Raw genomic sequence first — 16013 nt, forward strand, 5'->3', positions numbered from 1 at the left:
AAATGTCAAAGAATATTTGTTTCAACATTGAAAGATTTATGATGTATTGACCGCCATGAATGTTCGAAGCGACAGTATCTTTAGATGTCAAAATTACTTGTTTAAACATTAAAAATTTGATTTTGAGAAAGTGTGATGTGAAAGTCATACATGGGGACACCCGGATTTGAATCAGGGACCTATCGATCTGCAGTCGAATGCTCTACCACTGAGCTATATCCCCACAATCCACAACGGTCCGCTTTTTACCCCACGGGCATTAATATAGAAAACCTATTTTATCTGTTAGGAAAGAATCTCTCCTCAATTTATCAGTTCATGCTTGACAGAGTCATCAATATTGGGTTTCAAATATATGAACGAAGATTTAATCCGCGACACACAGTGACTCCGTGGCGCAACGGTAGCGCGTCTGACTCCAGATCAGAAGGTTGCGTGTTCAAATCACGTCGGGGTCATTCCTTTATTTCCGGATCCTTGGATCAGCTTATGAACTGACCAGTTAATAAATAAACCCTTGCGAAAACGACTAATATTCAAAAATGATTTGATTTCTGAGAAATGATTTCTGCAAACTTCAAAAAGGGTATTAGAATTAAAGTGTCATCGATTTCAATCCATTCGTTTGCCGTAGAATGTCAAAGTTTAATTGTTCGAACATTAGAAAAACTTGGTATTGAGAATGTTTGATGTGAAAGTCATAAAAGGGGACACCCGGATTTGAACCAGGGACCTCTCGATCTGCAGTCGAATGCTCTACCACTGAGCTATATCCCCACAGTGCACTAAGTTATAGGTCGAAATTGATTAGATATCTGAGAAACGAATTCTGCAATCTACTGAAATATTTTTATACTTGAAGTGTGATTTTGAGAAAGTGTGATGTGAAAGTCATACATGGGGACACCCGGATTTGAATCAGGGACCTATCGATCTGCAGTCGAATGCTCTACCACTGAGCTATATCCCCACAATCAACAACGGTCCGCTTTTTACCCCACGGGCATTAATATAGAAAACCTATTTTATCTGTTAGGAAAGAATCTCTCCTCAATTTATCAGTTCATGCTTGACAGAGTCATCAATATTGGGTTTCAAATATATGAACGAAGATTTAATCCGCGACACACAGTGACTCCGTGGCGCAACGGTAGCGCGTCTGACTCCAGATCAGAAGGTTGCGTGTTCAAATCACGTCGGGGTCATTCCTTTATTTCCGGATCCTTGGATCAGCTTATGAACTGACCAGTTAATAAATAAACCCTTGCGAAAACGACTAATATTCAAAAATGATTTGATTTCTGAGAAATGATTTCTGCAAACTTCAAAAAGTGTATTAGAATTAAAGTGTCATCGATTTCAATCCATTCGTTTGCCGTAAAATGTCAAAGTTTAATTGTTCGAACATTAGAAAAACTTGGTATTGAGAATGTTTGATGTGAAAGTCATAAAAGGGGACACCCGGATTTGAACCAGGGACCTCTCGATCTGCAGTCGAATGCTCTACCACTGAGCTACATCCCCACAGTGCACCAAGTTATAGGTCGAAATTGATTAGATATCTGAGAAACGAATTGTGCAATCTACTGAAAAATTTTTATACTTGAAGTGTGATCGATTTCAATTTATAAGCCTGCCGTAAAATGTCAAAGTTTATTTGTTTAAACATTAAATGTTTTGCAAATTATTAACCGCCATATGTGTGCAACAAATAGTTGAAATTGATTAGCCTTCTGCGGAACGAATTCAGCAATCCCCAAACAAATTATAAGACAATTAGTTTCATAGTTTTCTATCTATGAGCCTGTCGTAAAATGTCAAAGAATATTTGTTTCAACATTGAAAGATTTATGATGTATTGACCGCCATGAATGTTCGAAGCGACAGTATCTTTAGATGTCAAAATTACTTGTTTAAACATTAAAAATTTGATTTTGAGAAAGTGTGATGTGAAAGTCATACATGGGGACACCCGGATTTGAATCAGGGACCTATCGATCTGCAGTCGAATGCTCTACCACTGAGCTATATCCCCACATTGCACTACGGGTTCTATATTTGAATAATATACATAACAAGCCCTTGGGCATTGTTTAAAGTAATTAACAATCGTTTGTTTAAAACAGGTCACAATTAACATCTATTAAATTTAATTGATGAAATATCACAATTTCATAGCCGTGGTTCAGATAGTTATAGCCACTAAGTTATAGGTCGAAATTGATTAGATATCTGAGAAACGAATTCTGCAATCTACTGAAATATTTTTATACTTGAAGTATGATCGATTTCAATTTATAAGCCTGCCGTAAAATGTCAAAGTTTATTTGTTTGGACATTAAATGTTTTGCAAATTATTAACCGCCATATGTGTGCAACAAATAGTTGAAATTGATTAGCCTTCTGCGGAACGAATTCAGCAATCCCCAAACAAATTATAAGACAATTAGTTTCATAGTTTTCTATCTATGAGCCTGTCGCAAAATGTCAAAGAATATTTGTTTCAACATTGAAAGATTTATGATGTATTGACCGCCATGAATGTTCGAAGCGACAGAATCTTTAGATGTCAAAATTACTTGTTGAAACATTAAAAATTTGATTTTGAGAAAGTGTGATGTGAAAGTCATACATGGGGACACCCGGATTTGAATCAGGGACCTATCGATCTGCAGTCGAATGCTCTACCACTGAGCTATATCCCCACAATCCACAACGGTCCGCTTTTTACCCCACGGGCATTAATATAGAAAACCTATTTTATCTGTTAGGAAAGAATCTCTCTTCAATTTATCAGTTCATGCTTGACAGAGTCATCAATATTGGGTTTCAAATATATGAACGAAGATTTAATCCGCGACACACAGTGACTCCGTGGCGCAACGGTAGCGCGTCTGACTTCAGATCAGAAGGTTGCGTGTTCAAATCACGTCGGGGTCATTCCTTTATTTCCGGATCCTTGAATCAGCTTATGAACTGACCAGTTAATAAATAAACCCTTGCGAAAACGACTAATATTCAAAAATGATTTGATTTCTGAGAAATGATTTCTGCAAACTTCAAAAAGGGTATTAGAATTAAAGTGTCATCGATTTCAATCCATTGGTTTGCCGTATAATGTCAAAGTTTAATTGTTCGAACATTAAAATACTTAATATTGAGAATGTTCGATGTGAAAGTCATAAATGGGGGCACCCGGATTTGAACCAGGGACCTCTCGATCTGCAGTCGAATGCTCTACCACTGAGATATATCCCCACAGTGCACTACGGGTTCTATATATAAATAATATACATAACACGGCCTTGGGCATTGTTTAAAGTAATTAACAATCGTTTGTTTAAAACAGGTCTCAATTTACATCTATTAAATTTAATTGATGAAATACCAATACTTCATAGCCGTGGTTCAGATAGTTATAGCCACTAAGTTATAGGTCGAAATTGATTAGATATCTGAGAAACGAATTCTGCAATCTACTGAAATATTTTTATACTTGAAGTGTGATCGATTTCAATTTATAAGCCTGCCGTAAAATGTCAATGTTTATTTGAAAGTAAGAGTCATCAATATTGGGTTTCAAATATATGAACGAAGATTTAATCCGCGACACACAATGACTCCGTGGCGCAACGGTAGCGCGTCTGACCCCAGATCAGAAGATTGCGTGTTCAAATCACGTCGGGGTCATTCCTTTAGTTCCGGATCCTTGAATCAGCTTATGTACTGACCAGTTAATAAATAAACCCTTGCGAAAACGACTAATATTCAAAAATGATTTGATTTCTGAAAAATGATTTCTGCAAACTTCAAAAAGGGTATTAGAATTAAAGTGTCATCGATTTCAATCCATTCGTTTGCCGTAGAATGTCAAAGTTTAATTGTTCGAACATTAGAAATACTTGGTATTGAGAATGTTTGATGTGAAAGTCATAAAAGGGGACACCCGGATTTGAACCAGGGACCTCTCGATCTGCAGTCGAATGCTCTACCACTGAGCTATATCCCCACAGTGCACTACGGGTTCTATATTTAAATAATATACATAACACGGCCTTGGGCATTGTTCAAAGTAATTAACAATCGTTTGTTTAAAACAGGTCTCAATTAACATCTATTAAATTTAATTGATGAAATATCACTATTTCATAGCCGTGGTTCAGATAGTTATAGCCACTAAGTTATAGGTCGAAATTGATTAGATATATGAGAATCGATTTCTGCAATCTACTGAAATATTTTTATACTTGAAGTGTGATCGATTTCAATTTATAAGCCTGTCGTAAAATGTCAAAGTTTATTTGTTTAAACATTAAATGTTTTACAAAATATTACCCGTCATATGTGTGCAACATATATTTGAAATTGATTAGCCTTCCGCGGAACGAATTCAGCAATCCCCAAACAAATTATAAGACAATTAGTGTCATAGTTTTCTATCTATGAGCCTGTCGCAAAATGTCAAAGAATATTTGTTTCAACATTGAAAGATTTATGATGTATTGACCGCCATGAATGTTCGAAACGACAGAATCTTTAGATGTCAAAATTACTTGTTGAAACATTAAAAATTTGATTTTGAGAAAGTGTGATGTGAATGTCATACATGGGGACAACCGGATTTGAATCAGGGACCTATCGATCTGCAGTCGAATGCTCTACCACTGAGCTATATCCCCACAATCCACAACGGTCCGCTTTTTACCCCACGGGCATTAATATAGAAAACCTATTTTATCTGTTCGGAAAGATTCTCTCCTCAATTTATCAGTTCATGCTTGACAGAGTCATCAATATTGGGTTTCAAATATATGAACGAAGATTTGATCCGCGACACACAGTGACTCCGTGGCGCAACGGTAGCGCGTCTGACTCCAGATCAGAAGGTTGCGTGTTCAAATCACGTCGGGGTCATTCCTTTATTTCCGGATCCTTGAATCAGCTTATGAACTGACCAGTTAATAAATAAACCCTTGCGAAAACGACTAATATTCAAAAATGATTTGATTTCTGAGAAATGATTTCTGCAAACTTCAAAAAGGGTATCAGAATTAAAGTGTCATCAATTTCAATCCATTGGTTTGCCGTAGAATGTCAAAGTTTAATTGTTCGAACATTAGAAAGACTTGGTATTGAGAATGTTTGATGTGAAAGTCATGAAAGGGGACACCCGGATTTGAACCAGGGACCTCTAGATCTGCAGTCGAATGCTCTACCACTGAGCTATATCCCCACAGTGCACTACGGGTTCTATATTTAAATAATATACATAACACGCCTTTGGGCATTGTTTAAAGTAATTAACAATCGTTTGTTTAAAACAGGTCTCAATTAACATCTATTAAATTTAATTGATGAAATATCACAATTTCATAGCCGTGGTTCAGATAGTTATAGCCACTAAGTTATAGGTCGAAATTGATTAGATATCTGAGAAAAGAATTCTGCAATCTACTGAAATATTTTTATACTTGAAGTGTGATCGATTTCAATTTATAAGCCTGCCGTAAAATGTCAAAGTTTATTTGTTTAAACATTAAATGTTTTGCAAATTATTAACCGCCATATGTGCGCAACAAATAGTTGAAATTGATTAGCCTTCTGCGGAACGAATTCAGCAATCCCCAAACAAATTATAAGACAATTAGTTTCCTAGTTTTCTATCTATGAGCCTGTCGTAAAATGTCAAAGAATATTTGTTTCAACATTGAAAGATTTATGATGTATTGACCGCCATGAATGTTCGAAGCGACAGAATCTTTAGATGTCAAAATTACTTGTTGAAACATTAAAAATTTGATTTTGAGAAAGTGTGATGTGAAAGTCATACATGGGGACACCCGGATTTGAACCAGGGACCTCTCGATCTGCAGTCGAATGCTCTACCACTGAGATATCTGAGAAACGAATTCTGCAATCTACTGAAATACAAAGTTTATTTGTTTAAACATTAAATGTTTTACAAAATATTACCCGCCATATGTGTGCAACAAATAGTTGAAATTGATTAGCCTTCTGCGGAACGAATTCAGCAATCCCAAAACAAATTATAAGACAATTAGTGTCATAGTTTTCTATCTATGAGCCTGTCGCAAAATGTCAAAGAATATTTGTTTCAACATTGAAAGATTTATAATGTATTGACCGCCATGAATGTTCGAAACGACAGAATCTTTAGATGTCAAAATTACTTGTTGAAACATTAAAAATTTGATTTTGAGAAAGTGTGATGTGAAAGTCATACATGGGGACACCCGGATTTGAATCAGGGACCTATCGATCTGCAGTCGAATGCTCTACCACTGAGCTATATCCCCACAATCCACAACGGTCCGCTTTTTACCCCACGGGCATTAATATAGAAAACCTATTTTATCTGTTCGTAAAGATTCTCTCCTCAATTTATCAGTTCATGCTTGACAGAGTCATCAATATTGGGTTTCAAATATATGAACGAAGATTTAAACCGCAACACACAGTGACTCCGTGGCGCAACGGTAGCGCGTCTGACTCCAGATCAGAAGGTTGCGTGTTCAAATCACGTCGGGGTCATTCCTTTATTTCCGGATCCTTGAATCATCTTATGAACTGACCAGTGAATAAATAAACCCTTGCGAAAACGACTAATATTCAAAAATGATTTGATTTCTGAGAAATGATTTCTGCAAACTTCAAAAAGGGTATCAGAATTAAAGTGTCATCGATTTCAATCCATTGGTTTGCCGTTGAATGTCAAAGTTTAATTGTTCGAACATTAGAAATACTTGGTATTGAGAATGTTTGATGTGAAAGTCATAAAAGGGGACACCCGGATTTGAACCAGGGACCTCTCGATCTGCAGTCGAATGCTCTACCACTAACTATATCCCCACAGTGCACTACGGGTTCTATATTTAAATAATATACATAACACGGGCTTGGGCATTGTTTAAAGTAATTAACAATCGTTTGTTTAAAACAGGTCTCAATTAACATCTATTAAATTTAATTCATGAAATATCACAATTTCATAGCCGTGGTTCAGATAGTTATAGCCACTAAGTTATAGGTCGAAATTGATTAGATATCTGAGAAACGAATTCTGCAATCTACTGAAATATTTTTATACTTGAAGTGAGATCGATTTCAGTTTATAAGCCTGTCGTAAAATGTCAAAGTTTATTTGTTTAAACATTAAATGTTTTACAAAATATTACCCGCCATATGTGTCAAACAAATAGTTGAAATTGATTAGCCTTCTGCGGAACGAATTCAGCAATCCCCAAACAAATTATAAGACAATTAGTGTCATAGTTTTCTATCTATGAGCCTGTCGCAAAATGTCAAAGAATATTTGTTTCAACATTGAAAGATTTATGATGTATTGACCGCCATGAATGTTCGAAACGACAGAATCTTTAGATGTCAAAATTACTTGTTGAAACATTAAAAATTTGATTTTGAGAAAGTGTGATGTGAAAGTCATACATGGGGACACCCGGATTTGAATCAGGGACCTATCGATCTGCAGTCGAATGCTCTACCACTGAGCTATATCCCCACAGTCCACAACGGTCCGCTTTTTACCCCACGGGCATTAATATAGAAAACCTATTTTATCTGTTCGGAAAGATTCTCTCCTCAATTTATCAGTCCATGCTTGACAGAGTCATCAATATTGGGTTTCAAATATATGAACGAAGATTTAAACCGCGACACACAGTGACTCAGTGGCGCAACGGTAGCGCGTCTGACTCCAGATGTATTGACCGCCATGAATGTTCGAAACGACAGAATCTTTAAATGTCAAAATTACTTGTTGGAACATTAAAAATTTGATTTTGAGAAAGTGTGATGTGAAAGTCATACATGGGGACACCCGGATTTGAATCAGGGACCTATCGATCTGCAGTCGAATGCTCTACCACTGAGCTATATCCCCACAATCCACAACGGTCCGCTTTTTACCCCACGGGCATTAATATAGAAAACATATTTTATCTGTTCGGAAAGATTCTCTCCTCAATTTATTTGTCAAAGTTTATTTGTTTAAACATTAAATGTTTTACAAAATATTACCCGCCATATGTGTGCAACAAATAGTTGAAATTGATTAGCCTTCTGCGGAACGAATTCAGCAATCCCCAAACAAATTATAAGACAATTAGTGTCATAGTTTTCTATCTATGAGCCTGTCGCAAAATGTCAAAGAATATTTGTTTCAACATTGAAAGATTTATGATGTATTGACCGCCATGAATGTTCGAAACGACAGAATCTTTAGATGTCAAAATTACTTGTTGGAACATTAAAAATTTGATTTTGAGAAAGTGTGATGTGAAAGTCATACATGGGGACACCCGGATTTGAATCAGGGACCTATCGATCTGCAGTCGAATGCTCTACCACTGAGCTATTTCCCCAAAATCCACAACGGTCCGCTTTTTACCCCACGGGCATTAATATAGAAAACCTATTTTATCTGTTCGTAAAGATTCTCTCCTCAATTTATCAGTTCATGCTTGACAGAGTTATCAATATTGGGTTTCAAATATATGAACGAAGATTTAAACCGCGACACACAGTGACTCCGTGGCGCAACGGTAGCGCGTCTGACTCCAGATCAGAAGGTTGCGTGTTCAAATCACGTCGGGGTCATTCCTTTATTTCCGGATCCTTGAATCAGCTTATGAACTGACCAGTGAATAAATAAACCCTTGCGAAAACGACTAATATTCAAAAATGATTTGATTTCTGAGAAATGATTTCTGCAAACTTCAAAAAGGGTATCAGAATTAAAGTGTCATCGATTTCAATCCATTGGTTTGCCGTAGAATGTCAAAGTTTAATTGTTCGAACATTAGAAATACTTGGTATTGAGAATGTTTGATGTGAAAGTCATAAAAGGGGACACCCGGATTTTAACCAGGGACCTCTCGATCTGCAGTCGAATGCTCTACCACTGAGCTATATCCCCACAGTGCACTACGGGTTCTATATTTAAATAATATACATAACACGGGCTTGGGCATTGTTTAAAGTAATTAACAATCGTTTGTTTAAAACAGGTCTCAATTAACATCTATTAAATTTAATTGATGAAATATCACAGTTTCATAGCCGTGGTTCAGATAGTTATAGCCACTAAGTTATAGGTCGAAATTGATTAGATATCTGAGAAACGAATTCTGCAATCTACTGAAATATTTTTATACTTGAAGTGAGATCGATTTCAGTTTATAAGCCTGTCGTAAAATGTCAAAGTTTATTTGTTTAAACATTAAATGTTTTACAAAATATTACCCGCCATATGTGTGCAACAAATAGTTGAAATTGATTAGCCTTCTGCGGAACGAATTCAGCAATCCCCAAACAAATTATAAGACAATTAGTGTCATAGTTTTCTATCTATGAGCCTGTCGCAAAATGTCAAAGAATATTTGTTTCAACATTGAAAGATTTATGATGTATTGACCGCCATGAATGTTCGAAACGACAGAATCTTTAGATGTCAAAATTACTTGTTGGAACATTAAAAATTTGATTTTGAGAAAGTGTGATGTGAAAGTCATACATGGGGACACCCGGATTTGAATCAGGGACCTATCGATCTGCAGTCGAATGCTCTACCACTGAGCTATTTCCCCAAAATCCACAACGGTCCGCTTTTTACCCCACGGGCATTAATATAGAAAACCTATTTTATCTGTTCGTAAAGATTCTCTCCTCAATTTATCAGTTCATGCTTGACAGAGTTATCAATATTGGGTTTCAAATATATGAACGAAGATTTAAACCGCGACACACAGTGACTCCGTGGCGCAACGGTAGCGCGTCTGACTCCAGATCAGAAGGTTGCGTGTTCAAATCACGTCGGGGTCATTCCTTTATTTCCGGATCCTTGAATCAGCTTATGAACTGACCAGTGAATAAATAAACCCTTGCGAAAACGACTAATATTCAAAAATGATTTGATTTCTGAGAAATGATTTCTGCAAACTTCAAAAAGGGTATCAGAATTAAAGTGTCATCGATTTCAATCCATTGGTTTGCCGTAGAATGTCAAAGTTTAATTGTTCGAACATTAGAAATACTTGGTATTGAGAATGTTTGATGTGAAAGTCATAAAAGGGGACACCCGGATTTTAACCAGGGACCTCTCGATCTGCAGTCGAATGCTCTACCACTGAGCTATATCCCCACAGTGCACTACGGGTTCTATATTTAAATAATATACATAACACGGGCTTGGGCATTGTTTAAAGTAATTAACAATCGTTTGTTTAAAACAGGTCTCAATTAACATCTATTAAATTTAATTGATGAAATATCACAGTTTCATAGCCGTGGTTCAGATAGTTATAGCCACTAAGTTATAGGTCGAAATTGATTAGATATCTGAGAAACGAATTCTGCAATCTACTGAAATATTTTTATACTTGAAGTGAGATCGATTTCAGTTTATAAGCCTGTCGTAAAATGTCAAAGTTTATTTGTTTAAACATTAAATGTTTTACAAAATATTACCCGCCATATGTGTGCAACAAATATTTGAAATTGATTAGCCTTCTGCGGAACGAATTCAGCAATCCCCAAACAAATTATAAGACAATTAGTGTCATAGTTTTCTATCTATGAGCCTGTCGCAAAATGTCAAAGAATATTTGTTTCAACATTGAAAGATTTATGATGTATTGACCGCCATAAATGTTCAAAACGACAGAATCTTTAGATGTCAAAATTACTTGTTGAAACATTAAAAATTTGATTTTGAGAAAGTGTGATGTGAAAGTCATACATGGGGACACCCGGATTTGAATCAGGGACCTATCGATCTGCAGTCGAATGCTCTACCACTGAGCTATATCCCCACAATCCACAACGGTCCGCTTTTTACCCCACGGGCATTAATATAGAAAACCTATTTTATCTGTTCGGAAAGATTCTCTCCTCAATTTATCAGTTCATGCTTGACAGAGTCATCAATATTGGGTTTCAAATATATGAACGAAGATTTAAACCGCGACACACAGTGACTCCGTGGCGCAACGGTAGCGCGTCTGACTCCAGATCAGAAGGTTGCGTGTTCAAATCACGTCGGGGTCATTCCTTTATTTCCGGATCCTTGAATCAGCTTATGAACTGACCAGTTAATAAATAAACCCTTGCGAAAACGACTAATATTCAAAAATGATTTGATTTCTGAGAAATGATTTCTGCAAACTTCAAAAAGGGTATCAGAATTAAAGTGTCATCGATTTCAATCCATTCGTTTGCCGTAGAATGTCAAAGTTTAATTGTTTGAACATTAGAAATACTTGGTATTGAGAATGTTTGATGTGAAAGTCATCAAAGGGGACACCCTGATTTGAACCAGGGACCTCTCGATCTGCAGTCGAATGCTCTACCACTGAGCTATATCCCCACAGTGCACTACGGGTTCTATATTTAAATAATATACATAACACGCCCTTGGGGATTGTTTAAAGTAATTAACAATCGTTTGTTTAAAACAGGTCTCAATTAACATCTATTAAATTTAATTGATGAAATATCACCATTTCATAGCCGTGGTTCAGATAGTTATAGCCACTAAGTTATAGGTCGAAATTGATTAGATATCTGAGAATCGATTTCTGCAATCTACTGAAATATTTTTATACTTGAAGTGTGATCGATTTCAAATGATAAGCCTGCCGTAAAATGTCAAAGTTTATTTGTTTAAACATTAAATGTTTTGCAAATTATTAACCGTCATATGTGTGCAACAAATAGTTGAAATTGCTTAGCCTTCTGCGGAACGAATTCAGCAATCCCCAAACAAATTATAAGACAATTAGTGTCATAGTTTTCTATCTATGAGCCTGTCGCAAAATGTCAAAGAATATTTGTTTCAACATTGAAAGATTTATGATGTATTGACCGCCATGAATGTTCAAAACGACAGAATCCTTAGATGTCAAAATTACTTGTTGGAACATTAAAAATTCGATTTTGAGAAAGTGTGATGTGAAAGTCATACATGGGGACACCCGGATTTGAATCAGTGACCTATCGATCTGCAGTCGAATGCTCTACCACTGAGCTATATCCCCACAATCCACAACGGTCCGCTTTTTACCCCACGGGCATTAATATAGAAAACATATTTTATCTGTTCGGAAAGATTCTCTCCTCAATTTATCAGTTCATGCTTGACAGAGTCATCAATATTGGGTTTCAAATATATGAACGAAGATTTAAACCGCGACACACAGTGACTCCGTGGCGCAACGGTAGCGCGTCTGACTCCAGATCAGAAGGTTGCGTGTTCAAATCACGTCGGGGTCATTCCTTTATTTCCGGATCCTTGAATCAGCTTATGAACTGACCAGTTAATAAATAAACCCTTGCGAAAACGACTAATATTCAAAAATGATTTGATTTCTGAGAAAGGATTTCTGCAAACTTCAAAAAGGGTATCAGAATTAAAGTGTCATCGATTTCAATCCATTCGTTTGCCGTAGAATGTCAAAGTTTAATTGTTCGAACATTAGAAATACTTGGTATTGAGAATGTTTGATGTGAAAGTCATAAAAGGGGACACCCGGATTTTAACCAGGGACCTCTCGATCTGCAGTCGAATGCTCTACCACTGAGCTATATCCCCACAGTGCACTACGGGTTCTATATTTAAATAATATACATAACACGGGCTTGGGCATTGTTTAAAGTAATTAACAATCGTTTGTTTAAAACAGGTCTCAATTAACATCTATTAAATTTAATTGATGAAATATCACAGTTTCATAGCCGTGGTTCAGATAGTTATAGCCACTAAGTTATAGGTCGAAATTGATTAGATATCTGAGAAACGAATTCTGCAATCTACTGAAATATTTTTATACTTGAAGTGAGATCGATTTCAGTTTATAAGCCTGTCGTAAAATGTCAAAGTTTATTTGTTTAAACATTAAATGTTTTACAAAATATTACCCGCCATATGTGTGCAACAAATATTTGAAATTGATTAGCCTTCTGCGGAACGAATTCAGCAATCCCCAAACAAATTATAAGACAATTAGTGTCATAGTTTTCTATCTATGAGCCTGTCGCAAAATGTCAAAGAATATTTGTTTCAACATTGAAAGATTTATGATGTATTGACCGCCATAAATGTTCAAAACGACAGAATCTTTAGATGTCAAAATTACTTGTTGAAACATTAAAAATTTGATTTTGAGAAAGTGTGATGTGAAAGTCATACATGGGGACACCCGGATTTGAATCAGGGACCTATCGATCTGCAGTCGAATGCTCTACCACTGAGCTATATCCCCACAATCCACAACGGTCCGCTTTTTACCCCACGGGCATTAATATAGAAAACCTATTTTATCTGTTCGGAAAGATTCTCTCCTCAATTTATCAGTTCATGCTTGACAGAGTCATCAATATTGGGTTTCAAATATATGAACGAAGATTTAAACCGCGACACACAGTGACTCCGTGGCGCAACGGTAGCGCGTCTGACTCCAGATCAGAAGGTTGCGTGTTCAAATCACGTCGGGGTCATTCCTTTATTTCCGGATCCTTGAATCAGCTTATGAACTGACCAGTTAATAAATAAACCCTTGCGAAAACGACTAATATTCAAAAATGATTTGATTTCTGAGAAATGATTTCTGCAAACTTCAAAAAGGGTATCAGAATTAAAGTGTCATCGATTTCAATCCATTCGTTTGCCGTAGAATGTCAAAGTTTAATTGTTTGAACATTAGAAATACTTGGTATTGAGAATGTTTGATGTGAAAGTCATCAAAGGGGACACCCTGATTTGAACCAGGGACCTCTCGATCTGCAGTCGAATGCTCTACCACTGAGCTATATCCCCACAGTGCACTACGGGTTCTATATTTAAATAATATACATAACACGCCCTTGGGGATTGTTTAAAGTAATTAACAATCGTTTGTTTAAAACAGGTCTCAATTAACATCTATTAAATTTAATTGATGAAATATCACCATTTCATAGCCGTGGTTCAGATAGTTATAGCCACTAAGTTATAGGTCGAAATTGATTAGATATCTGAGAATCGATTTCTGCAATCTACTGAAATATTTTTATACTTGAAGTGTGATCGATTTCAAATGATAAGCCTGCCGTAAAATGTCAAAGTTTATTTGTTTAAACATTAAATGTTTTGCAAATTATTAACCGTCATATGTGTGCAACAAATAGTTGAAATTGCTTAGCCTTCTGCGGAACGAATTCAGCAATCCCCAAACAAATTATAAGACAATTAGTGTCATAGTTTTCTATCTATGAGCCTGTCGCAAAATGTCAAAGAATATTTGTTTCAACATTGAAAGATTTATGATGTATTGACCGCCATGAATGTTCAAAACGACAGAATCCTTAGATGTCAAAATTACTTGTTGGAACATTAAAAATTCGATTTTGAGAAAGTGTGATGTGAAAGTCATACATGGGGACACCCGGATTTGAATCAGTGACCTATCGATCTGCAGTCGAATGCTCTACCACTGAGCTATATCCCCACAATCCACAACGGTCCGCTTTTTACCCCACGGGCATTAATATAGAAAACATATTTTATCTGTTCGGAAAGATTCTCTCCTCAATTTATCAGTTCATGCTTGACAGAGTCATCAATATTGGGTTTCAAATATATGAACGAAGATTTAAACCGCGACACACAGTGACTCCGTGGCGCAACGGTAGCGCGTCTGACTCCAGATCAGAAGGTTGCGTGTTCAAATCACGTCGGGGTCATTCCTTTATTTCCGGATCCTTGAATCAGCTTATGAACTGACCAGTTAATAAATAAACCCTTGCGAAAACGACTAATATTCAAAAATGATTTGATTTCTGAGAAAGGATTTCTGCAAACTTCAAAAAGGGTATCAGAATTAAAGTGTCATCGATTTCAATCCATTCGTTTGCCGTAGAATGTCAAAGTTTAATTGTTCGAACATTAGAAATACTTGGTATTGAGAATGTTTGATGTGAAAGTCATAAAAGGGGACACCCGGATTTGAACCAGGGACCTCTCGATCTGCAGTCGAATGCTCTACCACTGAGCTATATCCCCACAGCGCACTACGGGTTCTATATTTAAATAATATACATAACACGCCCTTGGGCATTGTTTAAAGTAATTAACAATCGTTTGTTTAAAACAGGTCTCAATTAACATCTATTAAATTTAATTGATGAAATATCACCATTTCATAGCCGTGGTTCAGATAGTTATAGCCACTAAGTTATAGGTCGAAATTGATTAGATATCTGAGAATCGATTTCTGCAATCTACTGAAATATTTTTATACTTGAAGTGTGATCGATTTCAATTTATAAGCCTGCCGTAAAATGTCAAAGTTTATTTGTTTAAACATTAAATGTTTTGCAAATTATTAACCGCCATATGTGTGCAACAAATAGTTGAAATTGATTAGCCTTCTGCGGAACGAGTTCAGCAATCCCCAAACAAATTATAAGACAATTAGTGTCATGGTTTTCTTTCTATGAGCCTGTCGTAAAATGTCAAAGAATATTTGTTTCAACATTGAAAGATTTATGATGTATTGACCGCCGTGAATGTTCGAAGCGACAGAATCTTTAGATGTCAAAATTACTTGTTGAAACATTAAAAATTTGATTTTGAGAAAGTGTGATGTGAAAGTCATACATAGGGACACCCGGATTTGAATCAGGGACCTATCGATCTGCAGTCGAATGCTTTACCACTGAGCTATATCCCCACAATCCACAACGGTCCGCTTTTTACCCCACGGGCATTAATATAGAAAACCTATTTTATCTGTTAGGAAAGAATCTCTCCTCAATTTATCAGTTCATACTAAACAGAGTCATCAATATTGGGTTTCAAATATATGAACGAAGATTTAATCCGCGACACACAGTGACTCCGTGGCGCAACGGTAGCGCGTCTGACTCCAGATCAGAGGGTTGCGTGTTCAAATCACGTCGTACAAATCACTAATATTCAAAAGTGTTTAAATCACGTC

The 16013-nt window shown here is 36.3% G+C and overlaps 38 non-coding genes across 38 annotated transcripts; 11 read left to right on the plus strand and 27 right to left on the minus strand.

Annotated features, from left to right (window-relative positions):
• Nucleotides 1–151: 151 nt before the first annotated feature.
• Trnac-gca (transfer RNA cysteine (anticodon GCA)) lies at nt 152–223 on the minus strand. The gene has a single exon. It is a non-coding gene; the product is annotated as a tRNA-Cys (tRNA).
• Nucleotides 224–386: 163 nt separating this feature from the next.
• On the plus strand, nt 387–458 carry Trnaw-cca (transfer RNA tryptophan (anticodon CCA)). The gene has a single exon. It is a non-coding gene; the product is annotated as a tRNA-Trp (tRNA).
• Nucleotides 459–705: 247 nt separating this feature from the next.
• On the minus strand, nt 706–777 carry Trnac-gca (transfer RNA cysteine (anticodon GCA)). The gene has a single exon. It is a non-coding gene; the product is annotated as a tRNA-Cys (tRNA).
• Nucleotides 778–898: 121 nt separating this feature from the next.
• Trnac-gca (transfer RNA cysteine (anticodon GCA)) lies at nt 899–970 on the minus strand. The gene has a single exon. It is a non-coding gene; the product is annotated as a tRNA-Cys (tRNA).
• A 163-nt stretch (nt 971–1133) lies between these two features.
• Nucleotides 1134–1205, plus strand: Trnaw-cca (transfer RNA tryptophan (anticodon CCA)). The gene has a single exon. It is a non-coding gene; the product is annotated as a tRNA-Trp (tRNA).
• Nucleotides 1206–1452: 247 nt separating this feature from the next.
• Trnac-gca (transfer RNA cysteine (anticodon GCA)) lies at nt 1453–1524 on the minus strand. The gene has a single exon. It is a non-coding gene; the product is annotated as a tRNA-Cys (tRNA).
• A 439-nt stretch (nt 1525–1963) lies between these two features.
• Nucleotides 1964–2035, minus strand: Trnac-gca (transfer RNA cysteine (anticodon GCA)). The gene has a single exon. It is a non-coding gene; the product is annotated as a tRNA-Cys (tRNA).
• Nucleotides 2036–2633: 598 nt separating this feature from the next.
• Nucleotides 2634–2705, minus strand: Trnac-gca (transfer RNA cysteine (anticodon GCA)). The gene has a single exon. It is a non-coding gene; the product is annotated as a tRNA-Cys (tRNA).
• Nucleotides 2706–3186: 481 nt separating this feature from the next.
• Nucleotides 3187–3258, minus strand: Trnac-gca (transfer RNA cysteine (anticodon GCA)). The gene has a single exon. It is a non-coding gene; the product is annotated as a tRNA-Cys (tRNA).
• Nucleotides 3259–3618: 360 nt separating this feature from the next.
• On the plus strand, nt 3619–3690 carry Trnaw-cca (transfer RNA tryptophan (anticodon CCA)). Its single transcript has one exon. It is a non-coding gene; the product is annotated as a tRNA-Trp (tRNA).
• Nucleotides 3691–3937: 247 nt separating this feature from the next.
• Nucleotides 3938–4009, minus strand: Trnac-gca (transfer RNA cysteine (anticodon GCA)). Its single transcript has one exon. It is a non-coding gene; the product is annotated as a tRNA-Cys (tRNA).
• Nucleotides 4010–4607: 598 nt separating this feature from the next.
• Nucleotides 4608–4679, minus strand: Trnac-gca (transfer RNA cysteine (anticodon GCA)). The gene has a single exon. It is a non-coding gene; the product is annotated as a tRNA-Cys (tRNA).
• A 163-nt stretch (nt 4680–4842) lies between these two features.
• On the plus strand, nt 4843–4914 carry Trnaw-cca (transfer RNA tryptophan (anticodon CCA)). Its single transcript has one exon. It is a non-coding gene; the product is annotated as a tRNA-Trp (tRNA).
• A 247-nt stretch (nt 4915–5161) lies between these two features.
• On the minus strand, nt 5162–5233 carry Trnac-gca (transfer RNA cysteine (anticodon GCA)). Its single transcript has one exon. It is a non-coding gene; the product is annotated as a tRNA-Cys (tRNA).
• A 1012-nt stretch (nt 5234–6245) lies between these two features.
• On the minus strand, nt 6246–6317 carry Trnac-gca (transfer RNA cysteine (anticodon GCA)). The gene has a single exon. It is a non-coding gene; the product is annotated as a tRNA-Cys (tRNA).
• Nucleotides 6318–6480: 163 nt separating this feature from the next.
• Trnaw-cca (transfer RNA tryptophan (anticodon CCA)) lies at nt 6481–6552 on the plus strand. Its single transcript has one exon. It is a non-coding gene; the product is annotated as a tRNA-Trp (tRNA).
• Nucleotides 6553–6799: 247 nt separating this feature from the next.
• Trnac-gca (transfer RNA cysteine (anticodon GCA)) lies at nt 6800–6870 on the minus strand. Its single transcript has one exon. It is a non-coding gene; the product is annotated as a tRNA-Cys (tRNA).
• Nucleotides 6871–7468: 598 nt separating this feature from the next.
• On the minus strand, nt 7469–7540 carry Trnac-gca (transfer RNA cysteine (anticodon GCA)). The gene has a single exon. It is a non-coding gene; the product is annotated as a tRNA-Cys (tRNA).
• A 309-nt stretch (nt 7541–7849) lies between these two features.
• Nucleotides 7850–7921, minus strand: Trnac-gca (transfer RNA cysteine (anticodon GCA)). The gene has a single exon. It is a non-coding gene; the product is annotated as a tRNA-Cys (tRNA).
• Nucleotides 7922–8330: 409 nt separating this feature from the next.
• On the minus strand, nt 8331–8402 carry Trnac-gca (transfer RNA cysteine (anticodon GCA)). Its single transcript has one exon. It is a non-coding gene; the product is annotated as a tRNA-Cys (tRNA).
• Nucleotides 8403–8565: 163 nt separating this feature from the next.
• On the plus strand, nt 8566–8637 carry Trnaw-cca (transfer RNA tryptophan (anticodon CCA)). The gene has a single exon. It is a non-coding gene; the product is annotated as a tRNA-Trp (tRNA).
• Nucleotides 8638–8884: 247 nt separating this feature from the next.
• On the minus strand, nt 8885–8956 carry Trnac-gca (transfer RNA cysteine (anticodon GCA)). The gene has a single exon. It is a non-coding gene; the product is annotated as a tRNA-Cys (tRNA).
• Nucleotides 8957–9554: 598 nt separating this feature from the next.
• Nucleotides 9555–9626, minus strand: Trnac-gca (transfer RNA cysteine (anticodon GCA)). The gene has a single exon. It is a non-coding gene; the product is annotated as a tRNA-Cys (tRNA).
• Nucleotides 9627–9789: 163 nt separating this feature from the next.
• Nucleotides 9790–9861, plus strand: Trnaw-cca (transfer RNA tryptophan (anticodon CCA)). The gene has a single exon. It is a non-coding gene; the product is annotated as a tRNA-Trp (tRNA).
• Nucleotides 9862–10108: 247 nt separating this feature from the next.
• Nucleotides 10109–10180, minus strand: Trnac-gca (transfer RNA cysteine (anticodon GCA)). The gene has a single exon. It is a non-coding gene; the product is annotated as a tRNA-Cys (tRNA).
• A 598-nt stretch (nt 10181–10778) lies between these two features.
• Trnac-gca (transfer RNA cysteine (anticodon GCA)) lies at nt 10779–10850 on the minus strand. The gene has a single exon. It is a non-coding gene; the product is annotated as a tRNA-Cys (tRNA).
• Nucleotides 10851–11013: 163 nt separating this feature from the next.
• Trnaw-cca (transfer RNA tryptophan (anticodon CCA)) lies at nt 11014–11085 on the plus strand. Its single transcript has one exon. It is a non-coding gene; the product is annotated as a tRNA-Trp (tRNA).
• A 247-nt stretch (nt 11086–11332) lies between these two features.
• On the minus strand, nt 11333–11404 carry Trnac-gca (transfer RNA cysteine (anticodon GCA)). The gene has a single exon. It is a non-coding gene; the product is annotated as a tRNA-Cys (tRNA).
• A 598-nt stretch (nt 11405–12002) lies between these two features.
• On the minus strand, nt 12003–12074 carry Trnac-gca (transfer RNA cysteine (anticodon GCA)). Its single transcript has one exon. It is a non-coding gene; the product is annotated as a tRNA-Cys (tRNA).
• Nucleotides 12075–12237: 163 nt separating this feature from the next.
• On the plus strand, nt 12238–12309 carry Trnaw-cca (transfer RNA tryptophan (anticodon CCA)). Its single transcript has one exon. It is a non-coding gene; the product is annotated as a tRNA-Trp (tRNA).
• Nucleotides 12310–12556: 247 nt separating this feature from the next.
• Trnac-gca (transfer RNA cysteine (anticodon GCA)) lies at nt 12557–12628 on the minus strand. Its single transcript has one exon. It is a non-coding gene; the product is annotated as a tRNA-Cys (tRNA).
• A 598-nt stretch (nt 12629–13226) lies between these two features.
• Trnac-gca (transfer RNA cysteine (anticodon GCA)) lies at nt 13227–13298 on the minus strand. Its single transcript has one exon. It is a non-coding gene; the product is annotated as a tRNA-Cys (tRNA).
• A 163-nt stretch (nt 13299–13461) lies between these two features.
• On the plus strand, nt 13462–13533 carry Trnaw-cca (transfer RNA tryptophan (anticodon CCA)). The gene has a single exon. It is a non-coding gene; the product is annotated as a tRNA-Trp (tRNA).
• A 247-nt stretch (nt 13534–13780) lies between these two features.
• On the minus strand, nt 13781–13852 carry Trnac-gca (transfer RNA cysteine (anticodon GCA)). The gene has a single exon. It is a non-coding gene; the product is annotated as a tRNA-Cys (tRNA).
• A 598-nt stretch (nt 13853–14450) lies between these two features.
• Trnac-gca (transfer RNA cysteine (anticodon GCA)) lies at nt 14451–14522 on the minus strand. The gene has a single exon. It is a non-coding gene; the product is annotated as a tRNA-Cys (tRNA).
• A 163-nt stretch (nt 14523–14685) lies between these two features.
• Trnaw-cca (transfer RNA tryptophan (anticodon CCA)) lies at nt 14686–14757 on the plus strand. The gene has a single exon. It is a non-coding gene; the product is annotated as a tRNA-Trp (tRNA).
• Nucleotides 14758–15004: 247 nt separating this feature from the next.
• Nucleotides 15005–15076, minus strand: Trnac-gca (transfer RNA cysteine (anticodon GCA)). Its single transcript has one exon. It is a non-coding gene; the product is annotated as a tRNA-Cys (tRNA).
• Nucleotides 15077–15674: 598 nt separating this feature from the next.
• Trnac-gca (transfer RNA cysteine (anticodon GCA)) lies at nt 15675–15746 on the minus strand. Its single transcript has one exon. It is a non-coding gene; the product is annotated as a tRNA-Cys (tRNA).
• Nucleotides 15747–16013: the final 267 nt, after the last annotated feature.

This window comes from Styela clava, chromosome 9 (genome assembly GCF_964204865.1).
Source record: "Styela clava chromosome 9, kaStyClav1.hap1.2, whole genome shotgun sequence".
NCBI lineage: Eukaryota > Metazoa > Chordata > Ascidiacea > Stolidobranchia > Styelidae > Styela > Styela clava.